Below are 16,596 nucleotides of genomic sequence, written 5' to 3'. Positions count from 1 at the left end.
GACGTGGGGTCCCCCTAAAAATTCATACCAGACCCTTTATCTGAGCATGCAATCTGGCAGGCCACAGGAAAAGTGGGGGGGGACGAGAGAGCACCCCCCTCCTGAACCGTACCGGGCCACATGCCCTCAACATTGGGAGGATGCTTTGGAGTCCCGCCCAAAGCACCATGTCCCCATGTTGATGGGGACAAGGGCCTCATCCCCACCACCCTGGCTGGTGGTTGTGGGGGTCTGTGGGCAGGCGGCTTATCAGAATCTGGAAACCCCCTTTAACAAGGGGACCCCCAGATCCCAGCCCCCCGTTTGAAATGGTAAGGGGGAACAAAAGTACCCCTACCATTTCACAAAGAAAGTGTAAAAAATAGTTAAATAAGACAAACACACTTTTGAAAAATGTCTTTATTAAAAATAAAAAAATAAAAAAATAAAAAAAGATTTCAGCGGTGGTAATCCACTCTTGCTATCCAGCGACGGATGATCATCTCTCCGGGGTCCAGCGATGGCTGATCTGATCCAGCGATGGGTGATCTCTCCCTCCAGTCCAGCGCAGCGCAGTCCATCCATGCATCCTCTGTCTCCACTGTTGGAGACACTGTGGGATGCCGGCGGCCTGACGTTTCTTATATGAGAATGGGCGGGCCGTCTGTCACCTGACCCCGCTCCCTCTGATGCTAGTGGGGAAAACCGGGCTTCCCCATGACGTACGGGTGACCCCACCCCCCTCTGATGTAACGCAGGTTTCCGTTACAACACATACTTAATATGTATCACCTACAGCCATCAACTAGTGAACTCTAAGCTACGCTGCAGCTTTCTATAGACCAGCATTTAATGTTAACTGGATAAAAAATAAATAGAAATATTAGCTAATGAGATTAGCTGGTCAACTCCTTCCTGTGTCATGATCTATAGTCTGTCCAGGAAGTAAGGCAGAAGTAATGTAGCAATGTTTTTAAACAGCCATAAGGACAGTGAGGTAAGCGTGTGTAGAATAAATGGAAAACGGTTTTATTTCTGAAAAAGAAGTGCATTATTGCTATATTGGTGCAAAGGGCAGCTGGAATTTAAAATGAAAAAATAAGGTGAAAAAAAGTGAACTTAGCCTTTAAGAGAGGTGAGTCCATTTGTATTAGTCAGTTTACAGCAGTTATTCCTGCATATAGTGCTGGGCTTTCTTATTAGGAAGCTACATGTGTTTTTTAGGCTGAATGTCATGACTGCACTATGTATTCGTTATCTCATGAAAAAAATATAAAAATAGGAAAAAAACAGAGCCCTTAGAAGACTTTCTTATTTTAATTATTTTAACATGCATGAGGATAGCTAAATACAGAACAAAACAATAGTCTGTAACCTGAAATATGCCTCTGCTAATTGTATAGTTTGGCTGTCCTGTTTATCACTCAATACTCTGCACAGAGTTAGAATCTCTTAGTAGCCTCTTCTTCTCAACAATGCCTCTATCATATTGCCTTGATGATGAGTGGGTTAAGAAAACTAGATATGACCCCAGTGACCAGTACTTATGGGGAGAAGGAAAGCTAGTGAGTAAAACCCTATCTAAAGTAACAACCTTCAATATATTATTGAGGATGTAGTCGTATTTTTCCTACGCCATGCCTGTACATCAGACACTACTACTATCAGAGCAGCATTTAACAAATTTGATATTGTTTTTATCTATAATGCTTGTCAAGAAGAAAGGAAAATGTTGTTAAAGGTCTGTGTATTTTCAATTGAATTTAGCACATGCACTTTTTTCAATAAATGCAATGTGACAGGGCCAAATCCACTTCAGGCTCTTGTTCTGACAGGAATAAGCCAAGTAACAAAGGTTACCAAAACATGTACTATCATTAGGAATAAAGGTTAAAGGTCATTATAGTGTATGTCTGGCATCTTCTAAAGATCTTAAACAAAAGAGTATATAATACAGTTTAAAAAAAACTGCTATGCAGTATCTTGTCAGTATTTATATTAAAAAAGAAAAATATATAAAATAAAATGGTCAATGTGACTAAAAATTACAATAAATTACATCTTAGGTTTTCCAGGAGAACCATTCTAATTTTGTGTCAGAATTTAGATATGTCATCACAAGGATACTTTAATATTTTTTTTTTTTTATCAAAAATCAGGTTCTGATTTTCAAATAAATTACCAAATCACAGGTGAAACAACATGTAATTTGATAATTACCATATGAAATATTGACATTCATGACAGGTATGTGTTTTTAGAACCTTATTTCGTTGTCTAAAGAGTAGTGAATGATTATTATTTAAAACGTAACATCTGGAATGTCCTTCTCTAGACAGGGTTAACCAAATGTCAGGGGCAGACAGTGGCAGATAGTAGCCCTAGGATAAACAGCCTGCCTTTACTGCAGGAAATGAGGTTGCTTGAATGTAAGCTTTTATTTTGGCTACTAACCCTCTAAAGAAGTTAAATGAAACATACAATTTGGTAGGCTATTACAGATTAATCTTAATAACATTACTTATTTTCATAAAGACAAAATAAAGTGTACAGTTAAGTGTGTTTGCATATTCATTTTAATTAGGATGTAGCTTGTATGCACTTTTTTTGTACTAAAATACAAATTTTTTTTTTTAGAAAATGCCAAAATTGTCCAAATTAAAACTTGCTGGTCTACATATGGCTAACCAAACTCTGCACCATTTCAATATCTGCCAAAAGAGACCATCCAATCAAAATCTGAATTACCCAGGACTATACAGATTAATTTATTAAAGGTATGCACTGACAATGACTGACAGCAAGAAAAGTGTCACCAAACGCACCTTCAACGCAAAAATGCAAACAGCTTCTGAAACACATTTTCTATATACAGTAATATATGGGTAACTCCTGTTCCAGGCAGGGTTACTGTTTTCAATTGTATTTAAATGTTTCAAGGGAGTTTTAAACGATGAATTTTTTGACTTTTTCCTTGTTTGAGCTCATTCTGTCAGTCTGCAGGAGGATTTGTGTTAGAAGGTGGGGAGAATTTGTCCTGGGGGGATCTGTGGTAGAAAGGCAGGGGCTTTGTGCTAGAAGGGATTGATTAGTGTGGGGAGTTGATTGTGCTAGAAGAGGAGAAAGGATTTATGATAATGGGGGAAGGGAAGGGCAAAGAGAATTTGAGCAGCAATGGGGTTTTGAGGAGGGGGTCACAGAGATTTTTGCAGGAAGGAAAAGCCTTTTATCAACCACTCAGTGTCCACCTTTTTCTCACTGCCAATCCCTCCATTGGCTTCTGCTTGCCCAATAATTACATTCAAACTACTAAGAACAACATACAAAGTCATTCACAACTCTGCCCTGAGCTACTTCACTAATCTTATCTCAGAGTATCATCCAAATCATCCTCTCCACTCCTCCTAAGATCTCCTGCTCTCTTGCTCCCTTGCCTCCTCCTCCAATGTTCACCTCCAACACATCTCTAGAGCCTCTCTCATCTTCTGGAACTCTCTACCTCAATCTGTCTGGCTATGTCTTACTTTGTCCACCTTTAGGCGATCCCTGAAAACTGATCTCTCCAGGAAAGCCTGCCTCCACCTAACAACTTAACTTTTAATTCTTTCATCAGTTCTTCCGTCACAGAACTGTAGATTGTAAGCTTCTGTGAACAGGGCCCTATTAACCCTCTTGTATTGTATTGCACCTGTACTATCTCATTTTATTTTGTAAAGTGCTGTACAAACTGTTGGCACTATGGAGGTTATTTACTAAAGGCAAATCCACTTTGCACCACAAGTGCACTTGAAAGTGCAGTCGCTGTAGATCCGAGGGGGACATGCAAGGAAAATAAAAAAACAGCATTTTTGCTTGCATGTGATTGCATGAGAAAATCAGCAGAGCTTCCCCTCAGATCTACAGCGATCTACAGTGACTGCACTTTCAAGTGCACTTGTAGTGCAGAGTGGATTTGCCTTTAGTAAATCAGCCCCTATGTCATGTATAGTAATAATAATATTAAGTACAATGTAATTATCATTGACAATGCAGGTAATAAGATGAGTGTTATACCTGTGAACAGTTCTAGATAAATTTGAGTTTGGCAAGACATTCATGTCCTGGGTCCACCTAATCTACCATAACCTACAGGCAGCTATAATGGAATCGGGTAGACCACAGAAGGGTACGAAACAGGGATGTCCCCTGTTGCCCTTCCTTTTCATCATTGCCATTGAGCCACTGGCTGCTGTGATCCGGTCTAGTCCACATATCTTCGGCTTTCAATATAGAGTGCTCCACGAGAAAATCATGCTATAACCCGAAGACATGTTATTAATACTTGGGGACATGACTTTCTCCTTACAAGCAGTGATGGATGTTATTTCAGGATTCTGCCAATATTCAGCTCTCACTATTAACTTGGCAAAATCCAGCCTGATGTTGTTGGATGGAGATGCAGCTCAGCCAGTGTCACAGTCATGCCTGATACGTATTGTATCCACATTTAAAAAACTTAAATTCCACATTACTCCAACCCTCACTTGGGGCGGATCCAGAGCCTAGTCTCGGGAGGGGCACTGGCAGAAAATATGTTTTTTGCAGGCAATTTTTTGGGGAAATGGCTGGTGTTGGCGCTTCAATCATCCCGGCACCATGGTTGTTATGGTGTCAGGATGATTGAAGAGCATTATTTCATACATTGTAATATAAAATTAAATGGTTCAACTCACCATAATGCAGAATCAGTGGGAGCCCTGAGAGTGTCACTTACCACCATCGCCTGCCACACATTGCGGATTGTCACTTGCCTGCCAACAGATGCAGATTGTCATCTGCCACATGTTGCGGTTTGTCACTTGCCACGTCACCTGCCACCAGATGTGGATTGTCATTTGCCACGTCACCTGCCACACGTTTCGGCTTGTCACTTGCCACGTCACCTGCCACACGTTTCGGCTTGTCACTTGCCACGTCACCTGCCAACTCTTTGCAGATTGTCACTTGCCACGTCACCTGCCACCAGATGCAGATTGTCACTTGCCACATCACCTGCCACACATTGCGGATTGTCACTTGCCATGTCACCTGCCACATATTGTGGATTGTCACTTGCCACGTCATCTGCCACCAGATGCGGATTGTCACTTGCCATGTCACCTGCCACCAGATGCAGATTGTCAATTGTCATGTCACCTGCCACATATTGCAGATTGTCGCTTGCCACATCACCTGCCACACCTTGCGGATTGTCACGTGCCTGCTAAGATGGTGTTTTGCTTGTCTTTTGCTTCTTTGTTCCAGAGTCAGGCAGCAGAGATATAATAGCCACCCACCCACCTGCTCACAAACCGAGCCGCCCAGTCCACCTGCGGAGCCGCCCGCTCTGTCATCCGCCCATGGAGCCACCCGCTCTCTCCTCCGCTCGCGGACTCGCGGAGCCGTCTGCTTTATCATCCGCCCGGCCCGCAATAAATTTCTCTGGTGCGACAATTGCCCCGTTGCCCCCCCGGATCCACCCCTCAACATTATTCCCCTTCTTGCATGGTTTAGGTACAAAATAAACATTTGGAATAAATTGAAACTGTCAGTAGATGGCAGAACTAATGTAATAAGAATGATTCTCATGCCACAACTACTTTTCTTTTTGCTTAACCAGTTGCCGACCGCCGCACGCCGATGTACGTCGGTACAATGGCACGGGCAGGCATAAGGACATACATGTACGTCCCTTGCCTCCCGCGGGTCGGGGGCCCGATCGGGCCCCCGCCCGGTGCCTGCGGCGGTCGGTATTCGTACGGGAGCGATCCCGGACGAGGGGACGGCCATTCATTCATGGCCACCCCCTCGCGATCGCTCCCGACGAATAGAAATCCCCGGTGACATCACTTCCTCTCCTGTAATGTAAACACAGGAGAGGAAGTGATGTATTCTCTCCTCCGTGTCGGTATTTTTCGTTCCGACACGGAGGAGAGCGGATCAGTAAGTTGCACCAACACTCTACACACACAGTAGAACATGCCAGGCACACTCACACCCCCCCTTTACCCCCCGATCACCCCCCCAATTACCCCTGCCCCCCAGTCACAGTGACACCAATGTCATTTTTTTTTTTTTTTTTTTTTTTTTTGCATTGGTGTCATTTGTGACTGTAATAACTGTTAGGGCAGTTAGAGTTAGCCCCCTTTAGTTCTAATGTACCCCCCTAACCCCCCCAATAAAGGTTTAACCCCGTGATCACCCCCCGTCGCCAGTGTCACTAAGGCTGGGTTCACATTGCAGCGGTTTATGAGAACGAATGTGATTCGCACCGCACTGCAGTGCAAATCACATCCGATCTCTGTGCGATTCGAGTTCAGCCATTCGCCGCACCCGCCGCACCCGCCACACCCGCCGCACCCGCCGCAAATTCGCACGGGACCCTTTTTTTGGCCCGCAGCAGAATCGGATCGCATGGGTGTTCACACCATGCGATCCGAGTTTGCAGATCGCACTGCGATATGCGAACTGATCTGGGGGTGTCAGTAACATTTCACTGACACTCCCAGCAGTTCGCATAGGGCAGTGTGAACTGCCGCCGGGAGGCATGCGATGCGGGAACCCGCCGCGCATTCGTGGCGTTCCCGCATCGCTCCAGTGTGAACCCAGCCTAATAAGCGATCGTTTTTCTGATCGCTGTATTAGTGTCACAGGTGACGCTAGTTAGGCAGGTAGGTATTTAGGTTCGCTGCAGCTTTTTATAGCGCCAGGGACCCCCATATACTACCGCATAAAGCCCCCTAATTGCCCCCTAGTTAACCCTTTCACCAGTGATCACCATATAACTGTTACAGGTGACGCTGGTTGGTTAGTTATTTTTTTATAGTTTCAGGGCACCCGCCATTTATTACCTAGTCTCACTAGTGTACCCCTAAATTTAGGGGTGTCTACTTTCCAAAATGGGGTCATTTGGGGGGGGTTTGTGCCATCTTGGCATTTTATGGCCTTCAAAACTGTAACGCCCTTAGAAAGCCTGAAGGCGGTGCTTGGTTTTCGGGGCCCCGTACGCGGCTAGGCTCCCAAAAAGTCCCACATATGTGGTATCCTCGTACTCAGGAGAAGCAGCAGAATTTATTTTGGGGTGTCATTTCACATATGCCCATGGCATGCATGAGCAATATATCATTTAGTGACAACTTTGTTAAAAAAAAAAAAAAAAAAAAAAAGTTTGTAATTTTCCCGCAACTTGTGGCAAAATATAAAATATTCCATGAACTCAACATGCCTCTCAGCAAATAGCTTGGGGTGTCTACTTTCTAAAATGGGGTCATTTGTGGGGGTTTTGTGCCATCTTGGCATTTTATGGCCTTCAAAACTGTAATAGGTAGTGAGAAGTGAACTCAAAAATTTACGCCCTTAGAAAGCCTGAAGGCGGTGCTTGGTTTTCGGGGCCCCGTACGCGGCTAGGCTCCCAAAAAGTCCCACATATGTGGTATCCCCATACTCAGGAGAAGCAGCAGAATTTATTTTGGGGTGTCATTTCACATACGCCCATAGCATGTGTGAGCAATATATCATTTAGTGACAACTTTGTGTAAAAAAAAAAAAAAAATTTTTTTTTTGTCATTATTCAATCGCTTGAGGCAAAAAAATAAAATATTCAATGGGCTCAACATGCCTCTTATCAATTTCCTTAGGGGGTCTACTTTCCAAAATGGGGTCATTTGGGGGGGTTTTGTACTGCCCTGCCATTTTAGCACCTCAAGAAATGAGATAGGCAGTCGTAAACTAAAAGCTGCGTAAATTCCAGAAAACGTACCTTAGTTTGTAGATGTGACAACTTTTGCGCAAACCAATAAATATACAATTATTGACTTTTTTTTTACCAAAGACATGTGGCTGAATACATTTTGGCCTAAATGTATGACTAAAATTGAGTTTATTGGATTTTTCTAATAACAAAAAGTAGAAAATATCATTTTTTTTCAAAATTTGCGGTCTTTTTACGTTTATATCGCAAAAAATAAAAATCGCAGAGGCAATCAAATACCATCAAAAGAAAGCTCTATTTGTGGGAAGAAAAGGACGCAAATTTTGTTTGGGTACAACATTGCATGACCGCGCAATTACCAGTTAAAGCAGCGCAGTGCCAAAGTGTAAAAAGACCTCTGGTCATTTACCAGCGAAATGGTCCGGTCTGAAAGTGGTTAAATATCCCACAATGGTACCAATACCTTATATTTCTAATAGGTGTAGCTACAACAGGGCAGCCACTAGAGGGAGTTTGGATTGACAAATCTTCATCATATATTTAAGGATAGAGCCTTGTTACTCTTCTCTGTACAGCAGGATACCTTCTCCTTACCCCAATACATATATTACTAATATGTGCAGTCATGACATGCACAATGTATTAGGAGGAGAAGTTTGGGGTGAAGAACCCCCTCTTTCTTCATTGGCATTTAAGGAATGGATTTTGTAGGAGCCGGGTGGTCTGGCTATATGTCAGAATTTCAAACTAATTGTACCCCTATCAATAAGGATGAAATCAATTATAACCAATATTTTAGCAAAATGAGAAATCTGCTGAAGAAGAAGTCTACTCTTCATTGGCACATAGAATTTTTCAAGCAATACATCACTGAACAGATTAGTTCTTTGGGTCTTAGAGTACAGGTGTTTCCCACTATTAAACTTGTTGCACAGGATTTCAAACTAGCCTGGGAGAACATACTGCGTGTAGTACTAAACTAATGGCATTACTTATTGCACATTATCGATTGGAAATTAAGCAATTGGACCAAACTTTGATTGAGTTGGGGTCGTCACACGAGACGATTCAATCTCATTCTAAATATGATTCCAAATGGCAAGAATTAAAAAACTACTTAACAAAACTGAACAAAGACATTACCAGTAAAAAACAGGCCAAAATGGCCAAAGATAAGGCAGCTTTTACTGGTGGATTTGTCTATCATTGGCATGTGCCCCAACATAATAGGGTTCCCCCGCGCAATCAGAACAACAAACATTGCCAATGCACAGAATCTTTAGGATACCGGTACTGAATCTGACACTTCTTTGTCTTCCCAGGCTCCTTCAAATCACAGAGGACACACGTCACAATCTCACTTTTAAAATCCTTCAGGGTCACGTAAGAGGAATTATCACAGTGGTGGGTATACTACTTCGCACTCGCCTAAACGTCAACCTGAGCACTTTCCTAGCTTTCAACAAAACGGGGCTCATCCCAGTGGGGGGGAGAACCCAAATATTAATACACATTTAGGACCTGTAGCAGCACAAGCACTCCAGCTATTGGTTTCTCAAACTGGCACTATACCTAAACACACTCTAGCTGCATCTGCAACTAACCCTAACACAAATGAAGGTCCCAATACCATGTTTCCAGCATCATTTACACCACAAACCCAATTTGTTTTTTTACTGGGAACTCAGACCCTAGAGGGTACCAAACAAAGCACATTAGATCCACACCTGATACACTTGGGCACAATGCCCTCAGCTCTCCCTCCCACCCCCCTCCCCAATGCACCATGCAACACTAAATTAAGTGTGATGAATCTCACTCCCTACATGTTTGATAAGGATTAAATTGATGTACTTAAGCTTGGTTTGAGCTTCTACCCTACCACTAAATTTTACAAATATGATACCATTAAAGATGTGTATTTGTTTGCACGCAAATGAATATTTAAATATCAATTTGACACTGACCGTATGAGATCTTTACATGATAAAGAACTAACCGAAAAAATTAAACACTTCACCATGTATGAATTCCGGGCCCTATGTGATCTTATTTTTCTGTTGGAGGCTATTGAAACTCCTACTGGTGATCAAACCCAGATTCCACAACCCAGTACCATTCCAGACATTCCAGCTCCAGATGACTACTATACCCACCAATAATAATCTTACACCTGAACAAATACAAGCAATTTCAAGCCTTACGAAGAAACATAAGATAGTAATTAAGAACTCTGATAAGGGTGGGAATGTAGTCATGACACAAGCTCAATACGAACATATTAGTTTGAACATTTTGAAAATTAGTTATATACTGAAGGATAGCCTTCCATGCTTATGTCTTGTACTTGCATGGATGTTAAATTTCATGCAAAAGATTGAGCAATGTTCAAAATGTACTACTATACTAATGTTTAAATATGTTTACTTTATAGATGTATATATGCTTTAGATGACATTCAGCCTATGAAGAAGGACCTAGAGTCTGAAACATGTCAGGCGTCATCTCCTATAGCTACGTGCAATAGCCCTTTATACCATAGGGCACTTACATTCATGCCTGTATTTTTGTACTACAATTGATTGTATACATTTCTACTGTATAGATTATTTAATGTTTTCAATAAACAATACTTTTCAAATACTCACCTGGTCTGTCCTAAAAATCCGGAGGGGTTATGCTGTGCCCATGAGAACTAGGTTTGTTTTTTTGAAAATTAGGGACTGGTACCGTCCCCTTCCATTTAATGGAATTTCCCAATTTATCAACGAGTATAAGAATCTTATTTCAAGTGCCTTTATAGAAGGACTCATTAATCAGGATACATATAACTTTCTATACAAAACATTTCCAAAAGAGGCAACCTTCTATGCCTTCCCTAAAGTACCTAAGCAGCTCCCTAAGCCCCCGGAATGCCCAATTTTGTCAGATATAGAGTACCTCACTGAGTAAGCAAGCAAACTAGTGGATTGTTATCTCATGTCACATGTCATTAGGCGGCCACCTTCATACATCAGGGATACACAAGACCTCCTCAAACACATTGAGGGAGTGTCGACCCCTACCGGAGCCTTCCTCATGACCTTGGATGTGGAGGACTTGTACTCCAGTATCCCTCAGGAGTGGGAAGTCAGTGTTGTGTGGATTTTCCTTCAAGAGGCAGATCATATTCAATGGAATTACAGTGAGTTTGTACTCAAACTCCTATATTTCATCCTCACACACAACTGGTTTACCTTTCTTGACGCCCATTACCTCCAGATACAGGGGGTTTCTATGGGCACGCGGTGCCCACCAGCCAATGCTAACCTGTATCGGGGTGGGTGGGAGCGTGAATTATTTGCCAGTGACACCCTTAGCATGTACACGGATCAAGCTTTGTGCTGGTATCGTTACATTGATGATATCTTTATTGTGTGGACAGGCACATTGAAGACATTAACTGAATTTGTAGACCTAATAAATGTGAACGAGTATCATCTCAAGTTTACTCTAAATTACCATTCTACCCAAGTCACATTTCTAGATCTCCAAATTTATTTTGAGTCCAGCCAATAAAACTTGTATCACAAGGAAACAGCAGGAAATACCATCCTGCACGCGACCAGTTCTCATCCAATATCCTTAGTACAGAGTATTCCCTATGTAAAATACATATGCCTTAGACACAATTGTACTCAGTTAAGTGACTTTAAATCCCAGTCGGACTTGCTCAGACAACATCTATTATTGCGAGGCTATAGCAAATCTCTACTAAGGAAGGCATTCAACAAAAGCTCTTGCCCAAGATAGAAATGCATTACTGTATAAAACCAAAGGTGAATCTCAGCCTCAGACAGTCACATTTTTTTACTAAATACTCCTCCCAATTGTGTCAACTGCTGGGTCAAAACTGGCATCTCCTTGCTGATGACTATATTATTTCTAAACATATTAGATCAACCCCTGAGTTTTTATTTCGTAGGAACACCTTGTTGACCATGTAGTACACCCCCACATCTCTTAAATCTAGAGGCATCCAGTACGGGTCTTGTGACATGTGTCCATTGATTCATTTGGGAACTGTCTTTTCCCTCCCCAATAGGGAGGTATTTCGTCTGCGTTTCTATGCCAATTGTAATACTCAGGGAGTTGTGTACTTGATGCAGTGCCATTGCAGAGTGTTTTACGTTGGTAAGACGATCAAACATTTTAGACAGTGAATCAATGATCACATCTATTATTCCTCCAATGGAAAAGATGATCACTCTGGTCAGTCGTCACTTAGATCTGTATCATAGGTTTAATACAAAGTCAGTGTCATTTATAGCTTTAGAAATAATGCCGCAAGACCCCAGGGGTGGGGTCTGGTATAAGAGGATTTTGCAGAAAGAAACTCTTTGGGTAGAGAGATTGAATGCTACCAAACCAAAAGGTTTGAATGAGGTGCTCTTGTATAAAACCTTTCTATATTGGTGTGTTTTTTTCCCCTGATTTCGCTCTTCCCATTCTCCTCCCTATACATCTAGCTATTATGGGGCTAATCCAACTCCCAGCAATATAATAACTTTATCCTCGGACTCTGTTACCTTTTTCATTGCTATTCCTTCTTTTTTCAAGCGTCACTATGTGTACACAATCATGTAGAATTCATATGTACTACTTGCTTCTCCTTTATTCCTTCCTTATTTTTGCTCAATAGTGTATATATATTTTATATGTATAACAATGATTTATATATTATTTTAGGTATATACCATCACTTTATTGAACATCCTTGCTGTGTGGGATGACTTGCCACTCTGCATGTGGACCTGTGGGAGCAACAGTTTATTTTGTTGGTTGGGAGGCCATTTCAGCAGCTTTATGTATTGAAATCTCTGGTTTAAACATTATTGTGTGTATGTATTTATGGCTGGCCACTAGGGGGTGCCTCAACATTGTATTCCCCCTCCCTCGGTGTGGCCATTCTGTTCGCACCTTGTACACTCTTTGGCTACCTTGTGGATTGCCATCCTGGCATTTTTGCAGGTGTTCCGAGTTGGAACACACACATATATATATATAAAATACTGACTCTACTCCTGAGCTAGCAGGATACACCCCCCGTGATGTCATGCCATGTGATCCTATATCTTACCTTATCTAAGGTTGGTGATTGCTTGTTATATCTTTCCTTTGAAAACTACTGCAGCTGTGGTGAGTTTTGGTTCTCTTGCTCTGCTCACTGACTCTTGTATATATCTCTTACAGAGTCTTGTGTGCATTTGGCCCTGTGATTTCTTGTGAATAATACCACATTCATGTTCCGGCATCTATTTTGAGATAGTATTGAACCCTTACCTAGCTCCCATGTATTTTACATTCAGGTGAACCAGCCCTTATGCTCAATAACGTATGCAAGCTTATTATAATGTTATCATTTTGAAACCCAGTCTGGTGTTTACCAATGATATTACTAGTATGTTTTCTGTTCATTACATAAATATAGTTTTGATCAATTGATGACCGTGGCATTTTTTTCCTTAAGCCTTTGATATATAGACACATGTCTCATGTACAGTTATACCTTTATAGGTAGGCTCTATGACTTTTCTTGCTATATTGTCACGTGGGTCACCTGTTTGATGTCTCTTTATACATTTCCTCTCTAACCTATCATATTTCCTTTTTTGCTTTAGACCTTGGTCTGAGTCTATTTTTGTATTGTCCTGCTACTCCATCTGGGTCTTTGTGCATTTGGGTGTTCTGCCTCCTTGACAGCAAGGAGATTGTTCTAATATGTGTAGCCAAGGGTTTGCTAGTATAAGGAATTACAATTGTTATGTTTTGCAAATGAGTTTGGCTCCCTCTAGTGTCCTTTTAATGCTGTTAGGAGTTTCTTTTAATTCCTGAGAAGCAGCACTGCAAAGCTTTGTTGGCGATGTAGTCTGGAAGAGGAAGTGACTTTTTTAGCTGGATCAGCCCTGAACTACAATACAGACAATGCAAAGCACGCAGAACTGCATGCTGGGAGTGGAAATAAAAGGACCAGTGCGGCCATGTATCAGTCCTCTGAACACCATTCAATACCTGCCAGCAGGAGGTCTGTGTGTGTGACCAGAAGACTGTGGCCTATATAGCACGGAGCAGGATTGCCAGCCTCTGAGGGACTTCAGAGTACAGCTCTGCCAGCTTAGCAAGTGGATCGGTGTGTAGTGCCAGGACATTTGGAAGTTTCTTGCATCTCAGCCATCCGGAGGAGTGGTACAGCGTGGCGGAGCCATCTATTCATCAGACTGAGATATCAGGAGGGGAGTTTGAATGGAGCCTCACAGCCTCTGAGTCTATTGTGGTGAGAGGACACCTGCCCATTTCAGTAGAGCGCTCTTTGCTGAGTGAGTTATTTACAGACTACTGGTGAGACTTGTAGTTCCACAGAAGTGATTCTACTTAATCCCAGGCCACATACAGCGGAACTCTGGGGCTTGTTATTCCCTGCGCTGTAAAGTCAGTACTATATTGCACTCACACATAAAGAGGAAGTTACAAATGTAATATTTCAGTCACACAGTTACCAACGTACCACTTATTCTACAGTTTGCTTTCTTTCTTTTGCCCTGTTGGATTGCAAATACTGCAGTTTAAACTACAGGCTGAAGAAATCCGGAGTCAAGGAACTTTTATCATCTTTTGTGAAGCATTACAGTTTTACCTTGTAATTTGAATAACAACCATGAGGTAGCTCTTGAGTACAGGTTCAATATTGCATTGTATTATTGAATGTAAGTGATATTATATTGCAATGTGGTGTGTGCATTGAGGCCTCAGTGAGAAGGTGTTTAACCACTTTCAGACCGGACCATTTTGCTGGTCAATGACCAGAGGTCTTTTTACAATTTGGCACTGCGCTGCTTTAACTGGTAATTGCGCGGTCATGCAATGTTGTACCCAAACAAAATTTGCGTCCTTTTTTCCCACAAATAGAGCTTTCTTTTAAAGGTATTTGACTGACTCTGTGATTTTTATTTTTTGCGATATAAACGTAAAAAGAAATTTTGAAAAAAAATGATATTTTCTACTTTTTGTTATTAGAAAAATCCAATAAACTCAATTTTAGTCATACATTTAGGCCAAAATGTATTCAGCCACATGTCTTTGGTAAAAAAAAAGTCAATAACTGTATATTTATTGGTTTGCGCAAAAGTTGTCACATCTACAAACTAAGGTACGTTTTCTGGAATTTACGCAGCTTTTAGTTTACGACTGCCTATCTCATTTCTTGAGGTGCTAAAATGGCAGGGCAGTACAAAACCCCCCCAAATGACCCCATTTTGGAAAGTAGATACCCTAAGGAAATTGATAAGAGGCATGTTGAGCCCATTGAATATTTTATTTTTTTGCCTCAAGCGATTGAATAATGACAAAAAATTTTTTTTTTTTTTACACAAAGTTGTCACTAAATGATATATTGCTCACACATGCCATGGTTATATGTGGAATTGTACCCCAAAATACATTCTGCTGCTTCTCCTGAGTACGGGGATACCACATGTGGTCGACTTTTTGGAAGCCTAGCCGCGTACAGGGCCCCGAAAGCCAAGCACTGCCTTCAGGATTTCTAAGGGCATACATTTGTAATTTCACTCCTCACTACCTATCAAAGTTTTGAAGGCCATAAAATGCCAATATGGCACAAAACCCCCACAAATGACCCCATTTTAGAAAGTAGACACCCCAAGCTATTTGCTGAGAGGCATGTTGAGTCCATGGAATATTTTATATTTGGCACAAGTTGCAGGAAAATTACAAACTTTTTTTTTTATTTATTTTTTTCACAAAGTTGTCACTAAATGATATATTGCTCACGCATGCCATGGGCATATGTGAAATGACACCCCAAAATAAATTCTGCTGATTCTCCTGAGTACGGGGATACCACATATGTGGGACTTTTTGGGAGCCTAGCCGCGTACGGGGCCCCGAAAACCAAGCACCGCCTTCAGGCTTTCTAAGGGCGTAAATTTTTGACTTCACTCCTCACTACCTATTACAGTTTTGAAGGCCATAAAATGCCAAGATGGCACAAACCCCCCCCCAAATGACCCCATTTTGGAAAGTAGACACCCCTAAATTTAGGGGTACACTAGTGAGACTAGGTAATAAATGGCGGGTGCCCTGAAACTATAAAAAAATAACTAACCAACCAGCGTCACCTGTAACAGTTATATGGTGATCACTGGTGAAAGGGTTAACTAGGGGGCAATCAGGGGGCTTTATGCGGTAGTATATGGGGGTCCCTGGCGCTATAAAAAGCTGCGGCGAACCTAAATACCTACCTGCCTAACTAGCGTCACCTGTGACACTAATACAGCGATCAGAAAAACGATCGCTTATTAGGCTGGGTTCACACTGGAGCGATGCGGGAACGCCACGAATCCGCGGCGGGTTCCCGCATCGCATGCCTCCCGGGGGCAGTTCACACTGCCCTATGCGAACTGCTGGGAGTGTCAGTGAAATGTTAATGACACCCCCAGATCAGTTCGCATATCGCAGTGCGATCTGCAAACTCGGATCGCATGGTGTGAACACCCATGCGATCCGATTCTGCTGCGGACCAAAAAAAGGGTCCCGTGCGAATTTGCGGCGGGTGCGGCGCGAATTCAGCCATACTATCTGTATGGCTGAACTCGAATCGCACAGAGATCGGATGTGATTTGCACTGCAGTGCGGTGCGAATCACATCTGTTCTCATAAACCGCTGCAATGTGAACCCAGCCTTAGTGACACTGGCGACGGGGGGTGATCACGGGGTTAAACCTTTATTGGGGGGTTAGGGGGGTACCTTAGAACTAAAGGGGGCCACCCCTAACTGCCCTAACAGTTATTACAGTCACAAATGACACCAATGCAAAAAAAAAAAAATGCAT

The sequence above is a fragment of the Lithobates pipiens genome, unplaced genomic scaffold (assembly GCF_037356315.1).
Source record: "Lithobates pipiens isolate NorthernLeopardFrog02 unplaced genomic scaffold, aLitPip1_a1.2 Scaffold_13, whole genome shotgun sequence".
Classification (NCBI taxonomy): Eukaryota; Metazoa; Chordata; class Amphibia; order Anura; family Ranidae; genus Lithobates; species Lithobates pipiens.
This window is presented reverse-complemented; position numbering follows the sequence as displayed.